General features: G+C 51.2%; 1 pseudogene; it reads left to right on the top strand.

Annotated features, from left to right (window-relative positions):
* Positions 1-205: 205 nt before the first annotated feature.
* On the top strand, positions 206-360 carry LOC144116578 (U1 spliceosomal RNA; annotated as a pseudogene).
* Positions 361-18730: the final 18370 nt, after the last annotated feature.

The following is an 18730-nucleotide window of genomic DNA, read 5'->3' as shown; positions in this document are numbered from 1 at the left end:
CTGCCTGCAACGTTGGGAAAGCCTATAGTACTTAACGATCTTTGAAAGGCGCATTTCGGCCTTCGATATTTCGAACCGCGATGACGATTCAGAAAATTTGAGAACTGGGCTCGCCTTCGAAGTTGACGGCCCTCGATTCCGCGATATAATATTGCGCCCTGAAACTAATAAATAAATAAACAAAAAGTTGACGATTAAGTCTTAGTTACCTACCTGGTGCTGGGTGATCATCCAGGCCGAGTCCTCGGCTGGAGGCCGGCCATTGCACTGCGGTCGGCTAAAGCCCGCCACTTCCCCAAACTGGGGAGGCTGGAGCATGCGATTTTCGGTAGTGGGGTTAGGCGTACGCGCCAACCCCTTAAAAAAAAAGTCTTAGTTAACTAGTTGTATTTTCGTTGCCTTTCCTTTTACCTCTTTTCCGCTATAGTTAAGAAGCAAAAGAGGCGCGGTGCCTTGGGGACTTGAGAACCAACAAGTATAGTAAAAAGGGGCGGTTAGAGGGGAGGCTGCATGGTTTGGTGAAGAACTATGGGGAGAACGAGTGTCGACGTGGTACTTAGGCCCTGGTTTATTGTTCGTTTCAGTCCCCCTTTTTCGGGCACAAATGAAAACTTCCGCTCACTACACCGTAGCGATAAAAAACTGGCATCAAGCCAACACACGTATGCGATTCTTTGACTTGTCGGGTTCTGTTAACAAAACGCACTGTTACAATTCCGTTTCTATCAGTCACATGCTACGAGCCACGCAGCCCAAGAAAACAACGTCATCGGGTATTGACATGCAATGTTATACGAAATCGCACATTTATAGCTGTTTGAGTTCGAAAACAGCGCCTCGACAGGGGATGAGGAAGGAAGCTCGCCTGGGATTCGGGAGGGCGGGGGTTCGAATACCGCGGCCGCCGGTCAGTCCAACTGGAACAGACGGTCCCCTTGACTTAGCGCTCGGCTATCCAGGGGTGCACCGCGTGGGAAGGTATGGCCTCAAAATTCCCTTCGAATGAGGGCAACAAACTACTCCAAAGCGGTGGCGCCCGCGCAGTCAATCTCACTCTCCTCGTGCAGACAGAAGCCCAAGGAACACAACGTTCCGCGGGTTTTTCCAGTCAAACAATGTACCAGCCAGCTCAACTCTCCATTTTACTGCAATTAATACCTGTGCACTTGTCTTGTTCACATGAAGTTCAACAAGCGTCAGCTATGTCTGCGTCGGTTCCTCGCTAAGGCACTTGAGGGTCCACCTTGTTTGGTTAAGGTCGCCTAAATACGGCAGCCGGTGACGAGGGGCCCCTCATGCTGTGAGCGACGATATGCAATCTGTTCAGAGTACACGTGTTGGTCGCTACTTTTTGTTGAAATTATTTGTTGTTCAGTGAGCTGCGCATTGTTACGTTAGCACACTATGCATTAATAGTCTAGTTAGCTGCAGTAACGTTGAATCGAACATTTAAATATGGTTTTTGTGACTCGTTTTGATCTGTCGTGTCGCTTCTTTGTCTCGAAGCGTATATTTTGGAAGAGACGAAGTCGGTTGACGTGAATGCATTGTTAAAACATTTTCTTCATTCTCCTTCCCGTTTTCTTTTTCCTGTTACCGGGAAAAAAATATTTTCTCTAATTAGCTGTGTGAATATTCCGTCATGGTTTATCGTATATGTGGCCTATTAAGGGATGGAGGAAAAAATTAGAAAGAAGGAAACGCGCTTGCATTGAGCTCGACGCTTTTCTGTCGCTTCGCCGCCTTCGACCGAACATGGCAGCTGAGAGTCTGTAACCTGCACAACTGAGACTTTGGGGCGGAAACAAAACTGGCGTTTCATTTTCTGAAAATAGAAGCAGGCTAAAAAGTACAGCCGGTAAGCCGCCGCCGCGCAGCAGAAGGCGCACCCGCCCATTCCGGGGCTGGTACGGGGAAATTAGAGAGCGGAGTAGAAATAATATACGCTGGCGGCGCAAAAACGCGCTGTCCCGTCATATGTGCCCGCGCAAAGACGCCGAGCGGTCCCGGCCATGTCCGAGTGCGGTGACTTTAAACTGGCGGCATAAATTTCAAATGGGTCCGCCGCGCGCAGCGGCAGCAGGAATCCGGCGGCCGCGAAAGGCGGGGAGTGAGATGAAATCGGTCCGCGAAATAAATGAGGCCCCGGGCCGCGCCAGGAATGCTCGGGCGCCTCCGCGGCAGACCCCGCGCGGCGAAACGGGTTGCGCGGCCGCCCATCTGGCGGCAGGCCTCGCGCGCGCGTCCGCTCTGACGGCTCGCCACAACGGGACAGCGTGAAATCGCCTTTAAAGTCCATCAATTCCCGCCGCAGCCTCGCCGCTTGTGGGCGAAGCTTCCGACGGACGCGCCACGGTTGTCGGGTCTGCTCGCGTCGCGTCTGCGAGCGGTCGCCGATTCGAAAACGGAGGAGGGGAGGGGGGAAAGCAGACGGAGCAATGCAACAAGCAGGTCCGCAAGGCAGCGTGGTTTCACTCAAGCTGATTAAAAACGCACCCACAGAGCCTTTCGCGTTCGACCGCCGAGCATCCATGGAAGGCAGTCGACACGCCATCCGCGAAAACGATGGCTACTGGAAGGAGGCCAAATAGGCTCCGTGCGGCTCCTATAGATGGCGCGCTGTATACACGGCCTCCCGCCGTGGGGGTCGAGAAATGAAATATTCGCGACTGCCTTTTTTTCATCGTGCCCGACCGCTGATGGGACGAGGGTCCTCGCGCTCGAGTTCCTTCTCAAAAATAAAAAAAAATGAAAGAGGATTGGGGGATGGTGGTAGCAGTGGGGCTTTAAACAAATCTGAACTGTTCCTTGATGGGCTGCCATTCGTCATTTCGTGCCGCCTACCAAATACCACTCCGCAGCCCCCACCCCCCCTTCCCGCCTGCTCCTTGTCCCGCCTGCTCCTTGTGCCCCAGTTTTCGTGTTTGTGCGTGTGCGCGAAGCGGATCGAGTAACTCATCGCTTTGGCACGGCGACGGCCAGTTCGCCGTGGCGTGTAGAAAACGGAGCGCTAAATGCTGCCGACGCGGGTTATGATGTGCCTGCGGAGGCCTGCCAGCTCCCGACAGGGCGCTTGTGTTCGCCGCTGCTTGCTTGTTTTGCTTCATGACGAAATGCTGCTGCCTCCTTGCAATGGACGGACTGACTTCTGTCTCGCCTCGGATGTACTTTCGTTTCTTTCCGATGCGCTAACAAAACAAAAGATGCAGCAGCAGCAAACAAACAAAAAAGTGCGGCTGTATAAAACGTCGCGGATGGTGCTTAACTTACGCGCCTTTGTTTTGGGTAGCGCGTGCTTCCTCGGAAAGGGGGCCGCGGTGAGCTCCCCCCTGATACGATGCGCCCTTGGCCGTCTCCGTTTCACGGAATCCTTCGATCCGTGTGCTAAATATGAGCTTCTTCGAGACACCGCCAGGACGGGGGCGCAGTCTGCCGGGCAAAACTCGGCAACAAACGGAAGGCGCCACGGACGATATCTGCAGCTCGGCCGACGACGTGCGCGTCGACTCCGGCGCCGCTGCGACAGGAAGCGGAACGGATGCGGCAGTCAATGGAACCTGCCGGGCCGCCAGTCTGCGTTTAGGGTCGCGTTTTTATTGTTCAATTTCGGCAGCGACTGAAAAAGAAAATATAAAACATGTCCACAAATACATTCATTTAAAAAAAATAACAATTATGGCTTCAACGGGAACTTTTTCCTCTTATCTAATGTATATGTTAATGATTGCAAGGAAGCGCTTCCCACATATTCCCTTACTACAGTTCACGCCTTGGAGGCCTCTTCATTAAAACTAGCGGATACGCGCTATACGGGCAGATCACACATCAGCAGCAGCAGCAACCTCTCCTGTTTTGAGGCTGCGAGTCCTCGCGTGTCATCGTTCTTTGTTGATGCTCCTATAAGCGCGGCTGCCATAACTATGTTGCGAGCCCGACGGGAGTGTGTATATAGCGTTCCTCCGCGAAGCGCTCCGAAGGCCGCCAAACGAGGCGAGCTTCCGGATCGTTGGCGGTGTTCCGACGCCTGCTTCCGCTCTCGGAAGCTTCCGGTCAGACTTCGCGTCCCCGCTCAAGTTCTGGGGGCAGGGAACTTACTGCATGTAGCGCGGTTTTTCCGTGAACAGTGGTTCCGTCTGGGCCATCGATGGACAGTGTTATATCAGCATGAATGTGCTGCAAATTTAGTCTACGTAAGTGATGTTGCAGACGTCTAGTGGCACGTACACACACTGCACGAGGACCGGCCAAGGATAGTGAGGCAGCTGACGATTTTGAAAAGGAAATGAAATAGAAATAGAAGTGGTAGATAGGTAGAAAAGGTAGGAGGATAAGTGCGCAGATTTTTGTGCACTTCACTGTCCTTTCTCAAAAAAAAAAAAAGCCGCGGTGGACTAGCAAGTCACACGTACGCACACTGCATGGGGGACCGGCCAAGGATAGGGAGGCAGTTGACGATTTTGAAAAGGAAATGGAATAGAAATAGAAATGGTAGATAGGTAGAAAAGGTAGGAGGATAGGTGCGCAGACTTTTGTGCACTTCACTGTCCTTTCTAAAAAAAAAAGCCGCGGTGGACTAGCAAGTCACACGTACGCACACTACATGGGGGACCGGCCAAGGATAGTGAGGCAGCTGGCGATTTTGAAAAGGAAATGGAATAGAAATAGAAATGGTAGATAGGTAGAAAAGGTAGGAGGATAAGTGCGTATATTTTTGTCCACTTCACTGTCCGTTCTCAAAAAAAAAAATAGCCGCGGTGGACTAGCAAGTCACACGTACGCACACTGCATGGGGGACCGGCCAAGGATAGGGAGGAAGTTGACGATTTTGAAAAGGAAAAATATCGAAATAGGAAAGGTAGATAGGTAGAAAGGGTAGGAGGATAAGTGCGTATATTTTTGTCCACTTCACTGTCTCTTCTCCTAAAAAAAAAAGCCGCGGTGGACTAGCGAGTCAACCAGTATAGTTCCGCCACTACATGGGCACATTTGCTCAGGTTTCGGAAGTAAGGACATACAGTCTGTTTCAATGACTGTACGCGCTCGATCGAGGTACAATGCCAACATAACTAACCCCCTGTGGCATGAAGCAGTTTCCTCCGAAGAAAAATGCACTGAAGATCTGAAACGTACAGCCTTTGCCAAAAGTAAACAGCCCAAGGAGTTTCCTTCTGGGCCATGTTATGTGGCTCATGGCTCAAACTACCCAAATTTTTGAAGAGTAGTCCAAACGCCTCCGCGAAGGGGTGCGTTCCAGCGTGGAAAACTTTACAAGAAATCTGCGATCCTGAAACTGCAGCCTTGGGACTCTTGATCGCGCTACAAGCTCTGCAGCCCAGCAAGTGCTTGCGCGCATGACAACGTGCGGCACACGTCGGACGAAGGCGAAGGACGATATGTCAAAGGCAAGTCAAGGAAGTGCCACAAATGCGTCACGGCTATCTCTGCTATGGCCGCTTTCCATTTGGTGCCGAGGTATCAAACCAGGAGGAACTGTACTCTCCGATGTCATCGAAGTCATCGTTGCCAACACGTGCAACGACGACACATGGTTTAGGAATATAAAGGTGTTGACGTGGCTATAGAGTGTCTTGAATGCAGTGTGGAAGGGCCACAATAGATAACTACCTGACTCTCAATTCGATGGGAGTGAAAAACAAATTGACGATTAAGACGAAAGTGTCACGTGCGAAGTCTCCGACAAGCGTGCGAAATAAGTGCGCAATTGTGCTGTGCATTTTCTTTAACAAATGATTTCAGCCTGCGAAGCTGCCATGGGTATAGTGGCTGTTAGGCTATAGGTATGCCATACCGTGCATAACCTTAGAAGGCGCAGGGTTTTTGTTTCCTTTTTTTTCCGCTTTCGCATTTTTTTTTTCGATCAGTTCGGGCCCTTCATTCTTTTCGTCTGTAGTGTTTATCTTCACGGGCGCATATCCAATGCTTTTGTTGAGTATTGGGTGGGTTTAACTTTGCTTCCATTTGGCTGCATTTCTACCGGTTGTCCCACTAGACGCTGGTGTTCTCGAGAAAAACGTTAGCGCGACACCTAACCTCTTTACTGGTTGGAATTCTTTCCAGAACGGAAATATGAAGGTGCTTCTAAGCGAAATGTCCTCTCAGCTCTACCTGTTGAGTAAGTATACCTGAAATGAACTACAGCACAAACGAATGTTCAGGAAAGACTGTTCCCTCACTACGTCCGTGTTCACCTTTTGCGCTACTGTGTCTTTCCTGAGTATGCACCAACACGCCCAGCTGCAAGTGCTTCTCAACATACAGGAATGTGTCGTGACTTTTATATTCAAGTCCAGCATTCTTGGACATCAATTTTAATTATGATACAACTGAGGAATATTGTAAGGTACTGTTATAAAAATATTGATGGTTATGGTCCATTCTCCCGATGCATAGCAAAATCTTTTCTTTTAAAATTTGTTCATCGCTCGCGTCGAGTAGTTAAGACTGCCATAGAAAACCAATGGGAACGCTTTTGACGATAGCAAAAACATTAGCAGCAAAAAAAAAATGCAAGCCTGCCAAGGGGCGATCTGTGGATGTATTGATTGTTACAGTGGAATCTTACTATATATGAAAAAAAAGTGCGTTCATAAACAACTTCCCGTTGAGAAATGCGCTTGTCTAGAAATTATGTGAGACAAGCTTGCGCTGCTGTGAGAACGTGGCCAGCGAAAACGCCGACACAATTGTATATGGAATCGAACGAAGGGGATGATGCCCACCTTCGTTCAGGAATGGAAGCCTACATAACAGCAACCAAATTAACCAGCCGCTGTCCAAACAGAGATTCTGATGGGATAGTGGTTTCTCGCCGGCTTTTAATCCAATCAGACGTAAAAGAAGGGAAGCAAAATGCCCAGAGCTTTCAAAAAGTAATTTAAAGGAGAAAAAAATGTTTTGAAAACGAAACAAAGCAAAGGTCTTACTTCTGGGCGGAAGTTCGAAGTCATATATAGCGGAGGCATAAAAAGCGATGAAAACAAAGGAAGGAGGACGACACGGCGCGGGAAACGAGAATATAGAAGACGCAGGAAGGCCGGGAAAAGCAGCATTTAGAAATCTGCAGAAGAAGCAAAGAACAAAAAGCAAAAAAAGCCAAGAAAAGCGGGAATAGCAGAAGGAGGGTAGCGGGAAGGCAAACACTGTTATGTGAAAAATATATACGTTACCTATGCAAATTATGGTTACATGGAAGTAATGCATTAGAGCAATGCAACAAGATGGTAGTGATATACTGACGCCCGGTGCGGTGCGCGTTAACCCCTCCTGCGCCATTCCCTCTATTCTCGTGCACTACTTCGATGTGTGATTCCTTCTGTGCCATTTGGCAGATATTTCATAATCACACGCAAAACTTTCTTTGTGAATGTATTCTCATATTTATTTCTACAAAAAGCAACAAGAAAAAAAACAAGCTCATGGCATAATAAGGTGCAAAACAGAGAAAACAGGATAAAATAGTACGAAAAGAAATGAGATGCTGATTAGACGCAGTTACTGATGAGAACAAAAAATTACGGACGATTTAGCATGGTTAGCCCAAATGCGAATCAGGTGCTAGCACTTCGGTTTTCACTCCGGGTTTCGTTCGAGGCTTGGCTTTCAAGGTCAGACGGGCTCCAGATAAACATCGGCGAAATCGGAGATTGGGGTCCTTAGGGCCATGCCAGCGTACTAAAACTGGAGGGGACACTTAAGCTCCGCCTTAAGGCAGGGGCGTATAACCAGGGGGGGGGGGGGGGGGGTGCGTTTGGTGTCAGAGCACCCCCCCGAAATTTTCTGAGCGCTGCATCCCCCTTCCCCCTCAATTATTAAAACGTAAAAACGAAAATAAGAAGAGTGTTGGTTTGTTGACAAAAGGGGTTCCTGTTCTAAAATTTTGATGGTGCCACTAAGCTGACGTTATCGTTGCGTCTCCGCTTGCATGCGCTGAACTAAATGTGTGGATGTAACAGTGTAAACTCCCGCAAAACGCTTGCATTTAGAGTACATAAGCGTTGTGACGTTGACAGCTAGCAACAACGCCTCCAGATCAGCACCTAAGCTATCTGAAAATGCTTTTGTCCTTTCGCTCAGCTTTATAGATCCCCTTAAGACTCACAGCCACCTCGCTAGATGCTTTCAATCTCGTGCTTACCGTGCGTGCGCGCGCGCGTGCGTGTGCGTGCGTGTGCGGGGGGGGGGGGATGCGTGTGTGTGTGTGCGTGTGTAGGTCCTTATTTTGGCGTTTTAGAAATGCCACCGCACGACGTATGGCACTCCTTTTAATTGCCGTCCCGGTTAGCTCAGTTCATAGAGCGACTGCTCCGGTGAAGCGCTGGGTCCCGGGTTCGAACCCCGGACCAGGACGAATGTTTCTTTAACTACGAAGTTTCAATAGAAGCTGCATAGCTTTCCTTTGTAGCCGTATGGCTGCGCTCGGGTAGATGCCAATGACTAATTACTCCATTATTACAAATGTAGACACAGTTTCCCTAATTAAACATACCTTTTCACCTCAGCCTACTTTTTCATCCTTTGCATTGTCATCAAATGATCGAAACCATCGCGAAAATAAAGATTTTTTTTTAAGCGCCTCTGCGGCCGGTCGCAGCTTAACATGCATGGGGTAGAAGTTAATTGGCAAATGCCATTCGTTCGCAGTTGCTGACTTTGTTGTAGAGTAGAAGCTTTTGTGTTGTATATTGTGTGAAAATATAGACAGACAGAGGCGAAATCGGTGAGTGGGGGTCTTAATGCTAGCGCACTAAAAAATGAAAGGAACGATCAGGAAACAATAAAAAAAAAACAGATGGGAAATATGTGGACAAATAGAGAAGACATCCCATAACTACTCTGGAGTAAAAATAAATAAGTAATTGTCAATCAAAACAACGAATTAGTAATAACAGCCCCTGTACGGGTGGCTGGTCGGGACACGCTGCATTCATTGTATCGGTGGGCGCTCGGCAGTGTGAGGCTCGAACCCGCGACCACCTGCAACCGAGGCAGAAAAAACCCAGACTTGCCCCAGAGCGCCTCGTCGCCCACGCACAACCGCGTCAACAAGAAAGCTGGTGCATCTGCAACTAAGCGATCGCTACGCACACACTCTGAGCAGACAAAATGAGGGACAATAAGACGCGCAGCCGCTTTTGTCGAATTTTGCGCGCCAGCGTGCCTCGCAACTCGCAACCAGTTGCCGTTACAAAAGCGGCCAATTATCCCATCATTGTAGATTCTTCCCTCTCCTTCCTTGAAAAAAGTTTTAAGTGTGCCGGGTACGGAGGCTGCTCGGAAACGCGACCGGAACCTCGCGGGAGCCCCCGGCGGCCGAGTGGGGGCCTCGGCTGCCTGCGGTCTCCTCCCCGGGTGGCGCACCGCGAGCGACCGCCGCGGCCATCCATCTTGGACGGGAAACCGGCGATGAGGACTAGTCGACGGGCGCGCTTTTAGCCGCTGACGACGCGCGGTCGACGGCACGCCTGCCACTTCCGAAATTCGAGGAGAAAAGTTTGCAGAACGCCGCGCGATTTTGGAGCGCTCCCCTCCCTTCGCGGTGCGCACGGGCCGCTTTTGTCCGCCTTCCTCTCTCGCCTCTTTCCGTTCTGGAGAAAATGAAAAATAGTCGTATTTCGATCGGGTGATGGCGCCCCTTATGTACATTTAATGGCTGTTGCGCCGCTGCGCGGGAAGCAGAGCAACCCATTATGAGCTTGAGTGGCGCTACGATCACGATTAAAGTATTCAGAGCCCCTCGCAGGGGGCGCCCTCTTGTGATCTAAACGGGTACGTAAGTTCGGTTTCGCGGCGCCTGTTGGCAGTATACTAATCCTGTTGGGACAACAGTGGATTGTGTTTCGCGCCGCTGAAGAGAGAGCTCGAGTGAGGGGTGCCGAAGGAGCCAAGCACAAGCTCTCCCGCGAACAGTGACTGCGGGGCACAGAAGTCGCCTACGGTACGACGGTCTTGATGATGCGCTGAACACTGAATGGCTCAAATTGCGCACTTGACCAGAGCTCTACCTCTAAACAGCGGGGTGTTTCAAATACCGCTGTGAGAAAGATGAAAAGGGGAAATAAATACGAGGAGTATGAACCCTACAGCTTGCGCGCGGTACGCGCTCGTCCGCCTGTGTCAGCATAAGCGCCCATCTCCCATCTAAAATTGCTAAGTTAAAGTTCCAAGTTAAGTAAAAGTTCTAAGCCGGAACAGCATTGTGAGGAAAAACACCGAGCATCAAACGTTTGTTGGCGTCTGCCGTCGGCGAGGAAAAGTGTCAAGAAAAACATTCGTAAGTAATCACGCCCGCCAGCTGCGAAAGAAGGGAAAATCGGTAGCAAATCAGCTGTCGCTTGCGTATTAAGCACAAATGCATTTAGCTCCCGTTGTAGGAGCGCCGTGCGTGACCTTGGCGCCAGGAAGGAGGAGAACACGGAGTCGAACCTAAAAGAACACTGGTGAAACTTTTAGTGACCCGCCGCGGTGGCTCAGTGGTTAGGGCGCTCGGCTACTGATCCGGAGTTCCCGGGTTCGAACCCGACCGCGGCGGCTGCGTTTTTATGGAGGAAAAACGCTAAGGCGCCCGTGTGCTGTGCGATGTCAGTGCACGTTAAAGATCCCCAGGTGGTCGAAATTATTCCGGAGCCCTCCACTACGGCACCTCTCTCTTCCTTTCTTCTTTCACTCCCTCCTTTACCTTTCCCTTACGGCGCGGTTCAGGTGTCCAACGATATATGAGACAGATACTGCGCCATTTCCTTTCACCAAAAAACCAATTATTATTATTATTAAACCTTTAGTTCACCCACCCCATGGTGCCTAAGTGCTGCGCTGCCGCCGGAGCAGTGCAGGCGTCAACAGCAGCGTCTTCAGGGTCCCGTGGCGGTAAAAGCCAGACAGCGGCCTTAGGTTCTGCCCTGCAGCCAGAGAGGCGCACGCGCAGTCCTGGTGGCACCTGATGAGCGAGGCTGCGTGGTTTTGGTTACGTAGTGCGCGTGCCGGCGACAGAGGTCCCATGACGCCATACATCAGAGCACAGAGAGTAACCAGCTCAGGTCGCGCGGGTCGCCATACATAAACAGCGGCAAAGAAAGCCGGGCGCGCTGTCGATCGCGAAGTAAAGCGTAGGAAAGAAAAACGGCTGATGGTGGACGTTTCTAGAGGTTCGAATGTGGCTATCAGTATCTGTGAGCCGTCCAAGAATACGCTACGCCTTTCCGGCAATGCATTTCGTGCTTACATCTGCTCTCGACGACAAGACAGTCTGTGAATTTTCTCCTTTGCAGCCGCCTTTGCCGCGACCGACGGACGCACAAAGCGGCAAAACGAATGCGCTGCGTAGTGACACTGGCAGGAAGCCGCCGCTTGGCAGAACTGTCGCTGCCATGATTGCCCCCTTCGTATTCCCTTGCTGTACTCGAATGTAAGCAGGGTCTTCCACCAAAGCCTGTTAGCAGTTTGAAAATGAAATTAAAATTGGTTTTTGGGGAAAGGAAATGGAGCAGTATCTGTCTCGCATATCGGCGGACACATCAACCGCGCCTAAGGGAAGGGATAAAGGAGGGACTGAAAGAAGAAAGGAAGAAAGAGGAGCCGTAGTGGAGGGCTCCGGAATAATTTCGACCACCTGGGGATCTTGAACGTGCACTGACATCGCACAGCACACGGGTGCCTTAGCGTTTTGCCTCCATAAAAACGCAGCCGCCGCGGTCGGGTTCGAACCCGGGAACTCCGGATCAGTAGCCGAGCGCACTAACCACTGAGCCACAGCAGCGGGTATCATATAAATTGCGCCGATCTTACGTTTGATCAATTCTTAATCTTGAATTTCTATATGTTTACGTCAGCGTCCTCCCTTTGAGCTAAAGATCGGAAATGGCGCAGTACCTGTCTCACATCTCGGTGGACACCTGAACCGCGGTGCAAGGGAAGGAATAAAGGAGGGACTGAGAGAAGAAGTGAAGAAAGAGGTGCCGTAGTGGAGGGCTCCGGAATAATTTTGACCACCTGGGGATCTTTAACGTGCATTTACATCGCACAGCACACGGGCGCCTTTGCGTTTTTCCTCCATAAAAACGCAGCCGCCGTGGTCGGGTTCGAACCCGGGTACTCCGCATCAGTAGCCAAGCGCCCTAACTACTGGGCCGCCGCGGCGGGTAGCAGCTTTTAAAAATAGGTTTTCAGTGCGTTAGCACTTATAGTGTGCATTCCCCGCACTTAACCGCTGCCTGCCTGTTTGTTTGTTTAATTGTCTGCAGCCTGCTTTGCGGCAGGCTGCTCACCTGCCTAGCATGTAAACACACACACACACACACACACACACACACACACACACACACACACACACACACACACACACACACACACACACACACACACACACACACACACACACACACACACACACACACACACACACACACACACACACACACACACACACACACACACACACACACACACACACACACACACACACACACACACACACACACACACACACACACACACACACACACACACACACACACACACACACACACACACACACACACACACACACACACACACACACACACACACACACACACACACACACGCGCGCGCGCGCGCGCGCGTGGCAATTTGTTTACTGTGACAGGTGGGAGTTCTGTTAATAACGAAAGGTTGCTCGGGTCTCAACCAAACCCAAGAAACCCAAGTCCCTTCGATGGCAGCACCTGCCGTAGAAGAGCAGTGGCGCATCCCTTAACCGCTGAACCTCTGAGCCAGGAGTGGTATGAGGACTCCAGGGATCTATGAATGTAAAGGAGAGGATGACCAATTCTGCATATATGGACATTAACCCATTATCGCTATCCGATCAACTGCCATCCGTGAAGACTGGATCTGAACACCGGTCCGGAACTGCAGTGAAAATGGAAGTGATAACGCACCTAATTTGCATTTGGCCTAACTACGCAAATCGACAATATTTTTTTTAGCTATGAGGGCTTTTTCTTCGTTAAAAATTGTTCACTGGCGTCGGCCACCAGAAAATAGCTTGTGTGTGTTAATTAACAAGTTAATTACCTGAAATCAAATAATGATCCTTTTAGCCATTACCGTTAGACTCCCCATTTTTCTCGAGATTTGTTGCCTACTATTTCTGATACTCATACCAGTCTTTAAATTTTCAAAAATGCCATTCTCGTTGGAGCTACATTGCAAAGAAAAATTTGGAGGACGCATAAGCTTCGCCTTTAAGAGCAGGACGCGACAGCGTGTTGCAGCATTGCCAAGGAATCCACGGAACGCCATCGTCCTTCGGTGCGACCCCTTGCCCGGACAATTTAAGGAAAGGAAACATATCTTGGTAGACACCCGAACCGGGCCGTAAGGGAAGGAAATTGAAATGAAAATTGGTTTTAAGGAAAGGAAATGACGGCTAGCTGTCTCACAATTCTCGCTGAACACCCGTAGCGCGCCGCACCGTAAGGGAAGGAAAATACCTTCCCGTACGGCGCGGTTCAGGTGTCCACCGAGATGCGCCATTTTTCGCTCACGGCCAAAGACGCCGACGACACCGGCTTTTCTCCGACACGAGCTGCTTAACGCTGTCGCCTTAATATGCGCCATTTTCACTCTCCGAACCTAGACCCATGCAAGAGCAGAGCAACGCATGCAGCCGCGCGTATCTGCGACTCTGCGCGCATCACCCGGCGGCGAGAGAGTGATCACGTGCCCTCTGCCCGCTGATGCTGAACGGCCTATAATGCTCCGACGAGAATGGCCTTTTCGAAAATCTAGAAACTGGTATCGATATCAGCAATGGCGAGCTACCAATCCCAAGGTAAATGTGGAGTTTAACTGTACTAGTTGAATAATTAATTGTTAGGTTTAAGTTAATTAAGTTGGTAATTAACGCGCCTAATTCTTTTTGCGGTGGCCACCGCAGGTTGCAGTACTGTAGCGAAGAAGATACTCCACCAACTAAAAAAAAACTATTTTTAAGACTTACTAACAGTCCGAGGTGAAACACCATGTAAACTTAAGTGATGAGCGCGGCCGTCACTGAGGGCCCCTCGCAGCTGAGGTGAAGTTGCTGGTCCCATTTAATGTGTATCATTAGACTTGTGGGCCGCGATGGTTACCTACCTTGCTTGGGGATGATCGCGTGACATCAGGCTGTATAGGCGCCACGCGAGTGACTGCGGGGTCATCCAACTCTCGCCTTTAGCCGAAGAGCCCGCATGCAGCCTACGCACTGAGCGTGCCGTTCGCAACGGCAGCCGACGCCGCATGAAAAGGCCCACAGGGTGATGTATGCCGGGCGACGTATGCTGATGCTTGGTGGCTCAGTATACTATGTAAGCACTGGTTATCCTTTATGTAAAAACAGGTTAAACTGAGGCCCCATCCTAGGCTGAACGAAAATGGCGGGACGAAAATGGTCCAGCGGCGCTCTGGCGCCAGCCGGGCGCGGGTCGCAGTAAGACAAATTGACGTGGACTCGTACGGCACTTCAGAAATTGCAAGCCCCGCAACGCGTGACGCAGCTGTATCTGCCTGCGCTCCGCGGCACTGAAGCGCGACTCCTATAATACCGCAGACCATATTCGTCCCATTTTCCTGCCCTTTTTCCGCTTAAGGGGCCACCTGCTGTTTTCCTTTTGTTGCTTCGGAAAGTCGAAAAAATGCCCAAGTAAATTCTGAGAGTACCGAATTCGAATTGCAATAGTCCAAGTTTTTGTTAGGGCATCAATCATTGGTTGGTTTTCCGAGCGAAGCAAATAAGTTTGTCAGCATGCATGCGATGATCTATTGGACAGAGCAACCGCCCTGTAACAGGTCCGGATCTGCTGTTACTACCAGCAGCTCATAGCCTTTCTGTGAGACAGAGATTCCTCTGTTGCAGTATCTTGTAACATTTCGTCTCCACTTGACCTGGTCGTGATGCGGGATCGATCCCGGCCGCGGATGTCGCATTTCTGTGGAGGCGAAATACTAGAGGCCCGTGTACTGTGCGATGTCAGTGCACGTTAAAGAGCCCCAGGTGGTCTAAATTATCCGGAGTCCTCCACTACGGCGTCCCTCAGAGCCTGAGTCGCTTTGGGACGTTATACCCCACAAAACAAACCAAACCATTTGGGCACGATGTTGTTCGGGGGCAAAAGCAACAAGATGTGGGGAAGCAAACGACCAATCACAGACGCGGCCGGTCTGGTCGCGGCGTTAATGGTATACCCACCCTGTTGCTGCCGCATCCAGCTCTGCCGAGTCACAGGGACCATATGCTTTTTGTCGCACAACTACCGCTCACTTTCAGTCTCGAGGCAGGAAGAGCGCCCATAAAGCTCAGAGGTGTGTCTAGCGCGCCGTCGCGCCCAGTCATTCGGCGGCGTCGGCACCGGTCTACCAGCGCAGGATGCGTGTTTATGCAGGTGTCATGGCCGTGTTTCTACCACGACAACAGTGACGTCATCCCCTACGACCTAAGCCACCGGGAGCAGCGACCAATGGCGGAGGACCAAATGATACGAAAACGAAACGAAATGTTGCAAAATGCGGCCTCTGGTCTAATTCTCCTCTCTCCAGGGACATCTGGAAAGGCATTCAAGAAGAGGGCTTAGTCGGGCTGGTTGGTCCATGTTGATGGAAACAACTGAACAGCGCATATGGCTGCGCTCTTCTCTTCCGTCCTGTCCGTTAGCACTGTTCAGTCGCGTACATCATATCGAAAGGGGCTTATAATAAGCCTCTTGTGCTACAGAGACCATAGCGCGCGAGAAGGATGCCAAAGTTAATTTACTGACCATGGGCGCCGCGGGCTCTGTGCATGCCCTATGCCCTACATGATTTGCGCTATGGAGTGCATACGCTTTTGTGCCGGGTCACTTGTGTGTTTGTATGTTACAGCCCGTCTCTGCAGCTGTGCATGGACTGCACCACTGACACATCCAAAGCTTCATACGTGAGTGTGCTAAGTTGTTACAATATTTGCATGGAGACCCATCTCTAAAGCATGGGTAAATTATGTCCGTCAGTGTTTGTGCAAGACATGGACCGCGTGCGCTACGCGTTGAATCTGCGTGAGAGACGAGTGCCAGCCAGCGTGTGCGTGGACATCTCTATTGCCCGGGCCACCCCTTGCATTCATTTATGGAGGATGGAAAGAATTTAGGAGAGGCCGTTACGTCACATTTTTTGAAGCCGGCCATGAGGGCTTCCCCTCGCTAGTTGGCTGCCGTCACAGAGCGCTTGCGCAATGCAGCAGACGAGGCCTAGCTCTGCGCCCAACGTTACTATTAGTTGCGCCGTCGATCAAAGAATCCCAGTAGTCCTTGCGAAAGCGCTTGACTTCCGGCACACTTTTTGGCGAGCAGCTCGGATAGTGAGGGCCTCTCCTAAGCATCCCTTCCTCCATGCAATAATTGTCGTATCATATCAGCACCCGCTATTCGCACTCTACCTCTCCCTTTCCCTCCATTCCCCTTTCCCGCATGGAGTAGCAGGCCAGGGTGACGTTACCGCCAGATAACCTCTCCACCTTTCCTCTCGTTAAACTTTATCGCTTTCCACGGGCGGCCACGTTGGGCATCCGCCGCGGCCGTGGCAGGCCTCGCGTGTTTCACAGAGCAGTTGTGCTAGCGGACTCCTGATCTGGTGCTAAGCGCTAAGCCACCAGGAGCCTCAACGGTCACGAAGATAGCCCTTGCTAGCAGAGCGTCCCCCTGTGCCTCATGAGCAAACGCAATTTCGTGCTCGACATGCATTCCGACTGACACTGCCTGTCCCTTGCATCTCGTGCGAACGGTGCCAAGAACGTCGAGATCCTCCCTACAAAATGGAATTGGAAAAGAAATAGGCAAAGCATCGCAACGAACACGGGCGATAGAAAACAGTGGCAACACACGTGCTGGCTCTCCGCACAACCTCCGCCAACCTTTTGCGTTTAGCCCGTCCTCCGTGTTCTATTTCTAATAAACTAACTAGCCGAAATTGCACTCTTCAGCAGTTAAAAAGGCCGCGGTGGCTCAGTGGTTAGGGCGCTCGACTACTGATCCGGAGTTCCCGGGTTCGAACCCGACCGCGGCGGCTGCGTTTTTATGGAGGAAAAACGCTAAGGCGCCCGTGTGCTGTGCGATGTCAGTGCACGTTAAAGATCCCCAGGTGGTCGAAATTATTCCGGAGCCCTCCACTACGGCACCTATTCTTCCTTTCTTCTTTCAGTCCCTCCTTTATCCCTTCCCTTACGGCGCGGTTCAGGTGTCCAACGATATATGAGACAGATACTGCGCCATTTCCTTTCCCCCCAAAACCAATTATTATTATTATTCAGTTAAAAACATGCGTCCCAAAGAAGGTATACGGTCTAAATACATGCGAGTAGTCATTTGCATGGGTGTAACGAAGCACAGCCAACAAAAGTAAGGCATACCGACCACTGTTAGATTTTTAAAAATGGTTTTCAGAAAAAGAAAGGGCTCAGTAACTGTCCCATTTCTCGATGGACGCCTCAACCGTGCCGTGAGGAAAGGGATGAAGGAAGGAGTGAAAGAGATGCCGTAGTTGGAGGGCATCGAAATAATTGCTTCCATCTGAGTATCTTTAACGTGCACTGACATCGCACAGCACACGGGCGCCGTTTGCGTTTCGCGTCCATCGAAACGCGGCTGAGATTTAACCCGGGTCCTCCACTGGCGGCCGCGTTTTGATAGAGCGAATAAATCGCACTGAGGCTGTGGGAAAGAGCGTCAGGCTCTTCTGTATGTTCGCAGGAGGTTTCTGTGTTCAGGACTGCAGATTCGCTTTTAAGCTATTCAAATTATAGCATACAATTCAACGATACTAATGTGCGCTCTATACTGAAGTGATGACACTCACGCGATGAGAGTTTTTTATTGAATACCTGCTTCGTCTTGCGGCACTACAGCAGGAGGCGCACACGCACGCACGCATGCACGCGCATCCTCGGAGCACGTCGTTCTCTGTGTTGTTGGCGACGTGTCTACTCGAAGTTTTCCAAGCCGGCCTCGTACCTTTCACGATGCACAAGCTCGTCCTTTCGTTTTCCTTTCACAACACTGCCCCCGGCGCATGCTTTGCTTCTGGGGTGGGGGGAGTCGTCCGAGACGGGGCCTGTCGTGGGGCAGGACGAGCGTGGCGAACCCGACCGCGGCACACACCCCATGCGGATTTCGCAAGCCCCAATCAAGGCTCCGTAAACAAAGCCCGATGCTTCAACGGGAGCAGTCCAGCAGGCGCGCAACAAAGGCGTGAACCGGTCATTATCGGCTGACAGTGGAAACGGCGCACGTGCGGCGCAGTTTTGTCGGCGGGCGGTTTTGCGCGTGGCGCGTCACGCGTCGGCGGCTCAGGCGGCTCCCGCTGCGCCCGCAAGCGACGCCCAGGGTCTCCGGGCGCCTAATAGCTTTGACTTTGGGCCCGGCAGTCGAGCGGAACGCGCCCTGCCCGCGGACTCCACGCGCGGCCACAATGGTCCCGTGCGCGTACTGCCCGCGGTCGCGTACGTAGCTGGTTCGGGCGCCGGACGCTTCCAGCGTCCCTGACAGGTACCACCTGCCGAAAGCAAAGAAACGGCGGTTACTCTGATCCAGGCACTGGGCCCCCTGCCCACCTCCCGAAACGTTATGGGAGGGTGCGAAAGAAAGAGCACCTTCGGGCCTCTGGGTAGCTAGGCGCTGATGCGCCCGCCGCAGGGTGCATGTGAGGAGTGCTCGCGTGCTGA

This window comes from Amblyomma americanum, chromosome 1 (genome assembly GCF_052857255.1).
Source record: "Amblyomma americanum isolate KBUSLIRL-KWMA chromosome 1, ASM5285725v1, whole genome shotgun sequence".
NCBI lineage: Eukaryota > Metazoa > Arthropoda > Arachnida > Ixodida > Ixodidae > Amblyomma > Amblyomma americanum.
The sequence above is the reverse complement of the archived record's forward strand: the minus strand, read 5'-3'. Positions and strand labels throughout refer to the sequence as shown.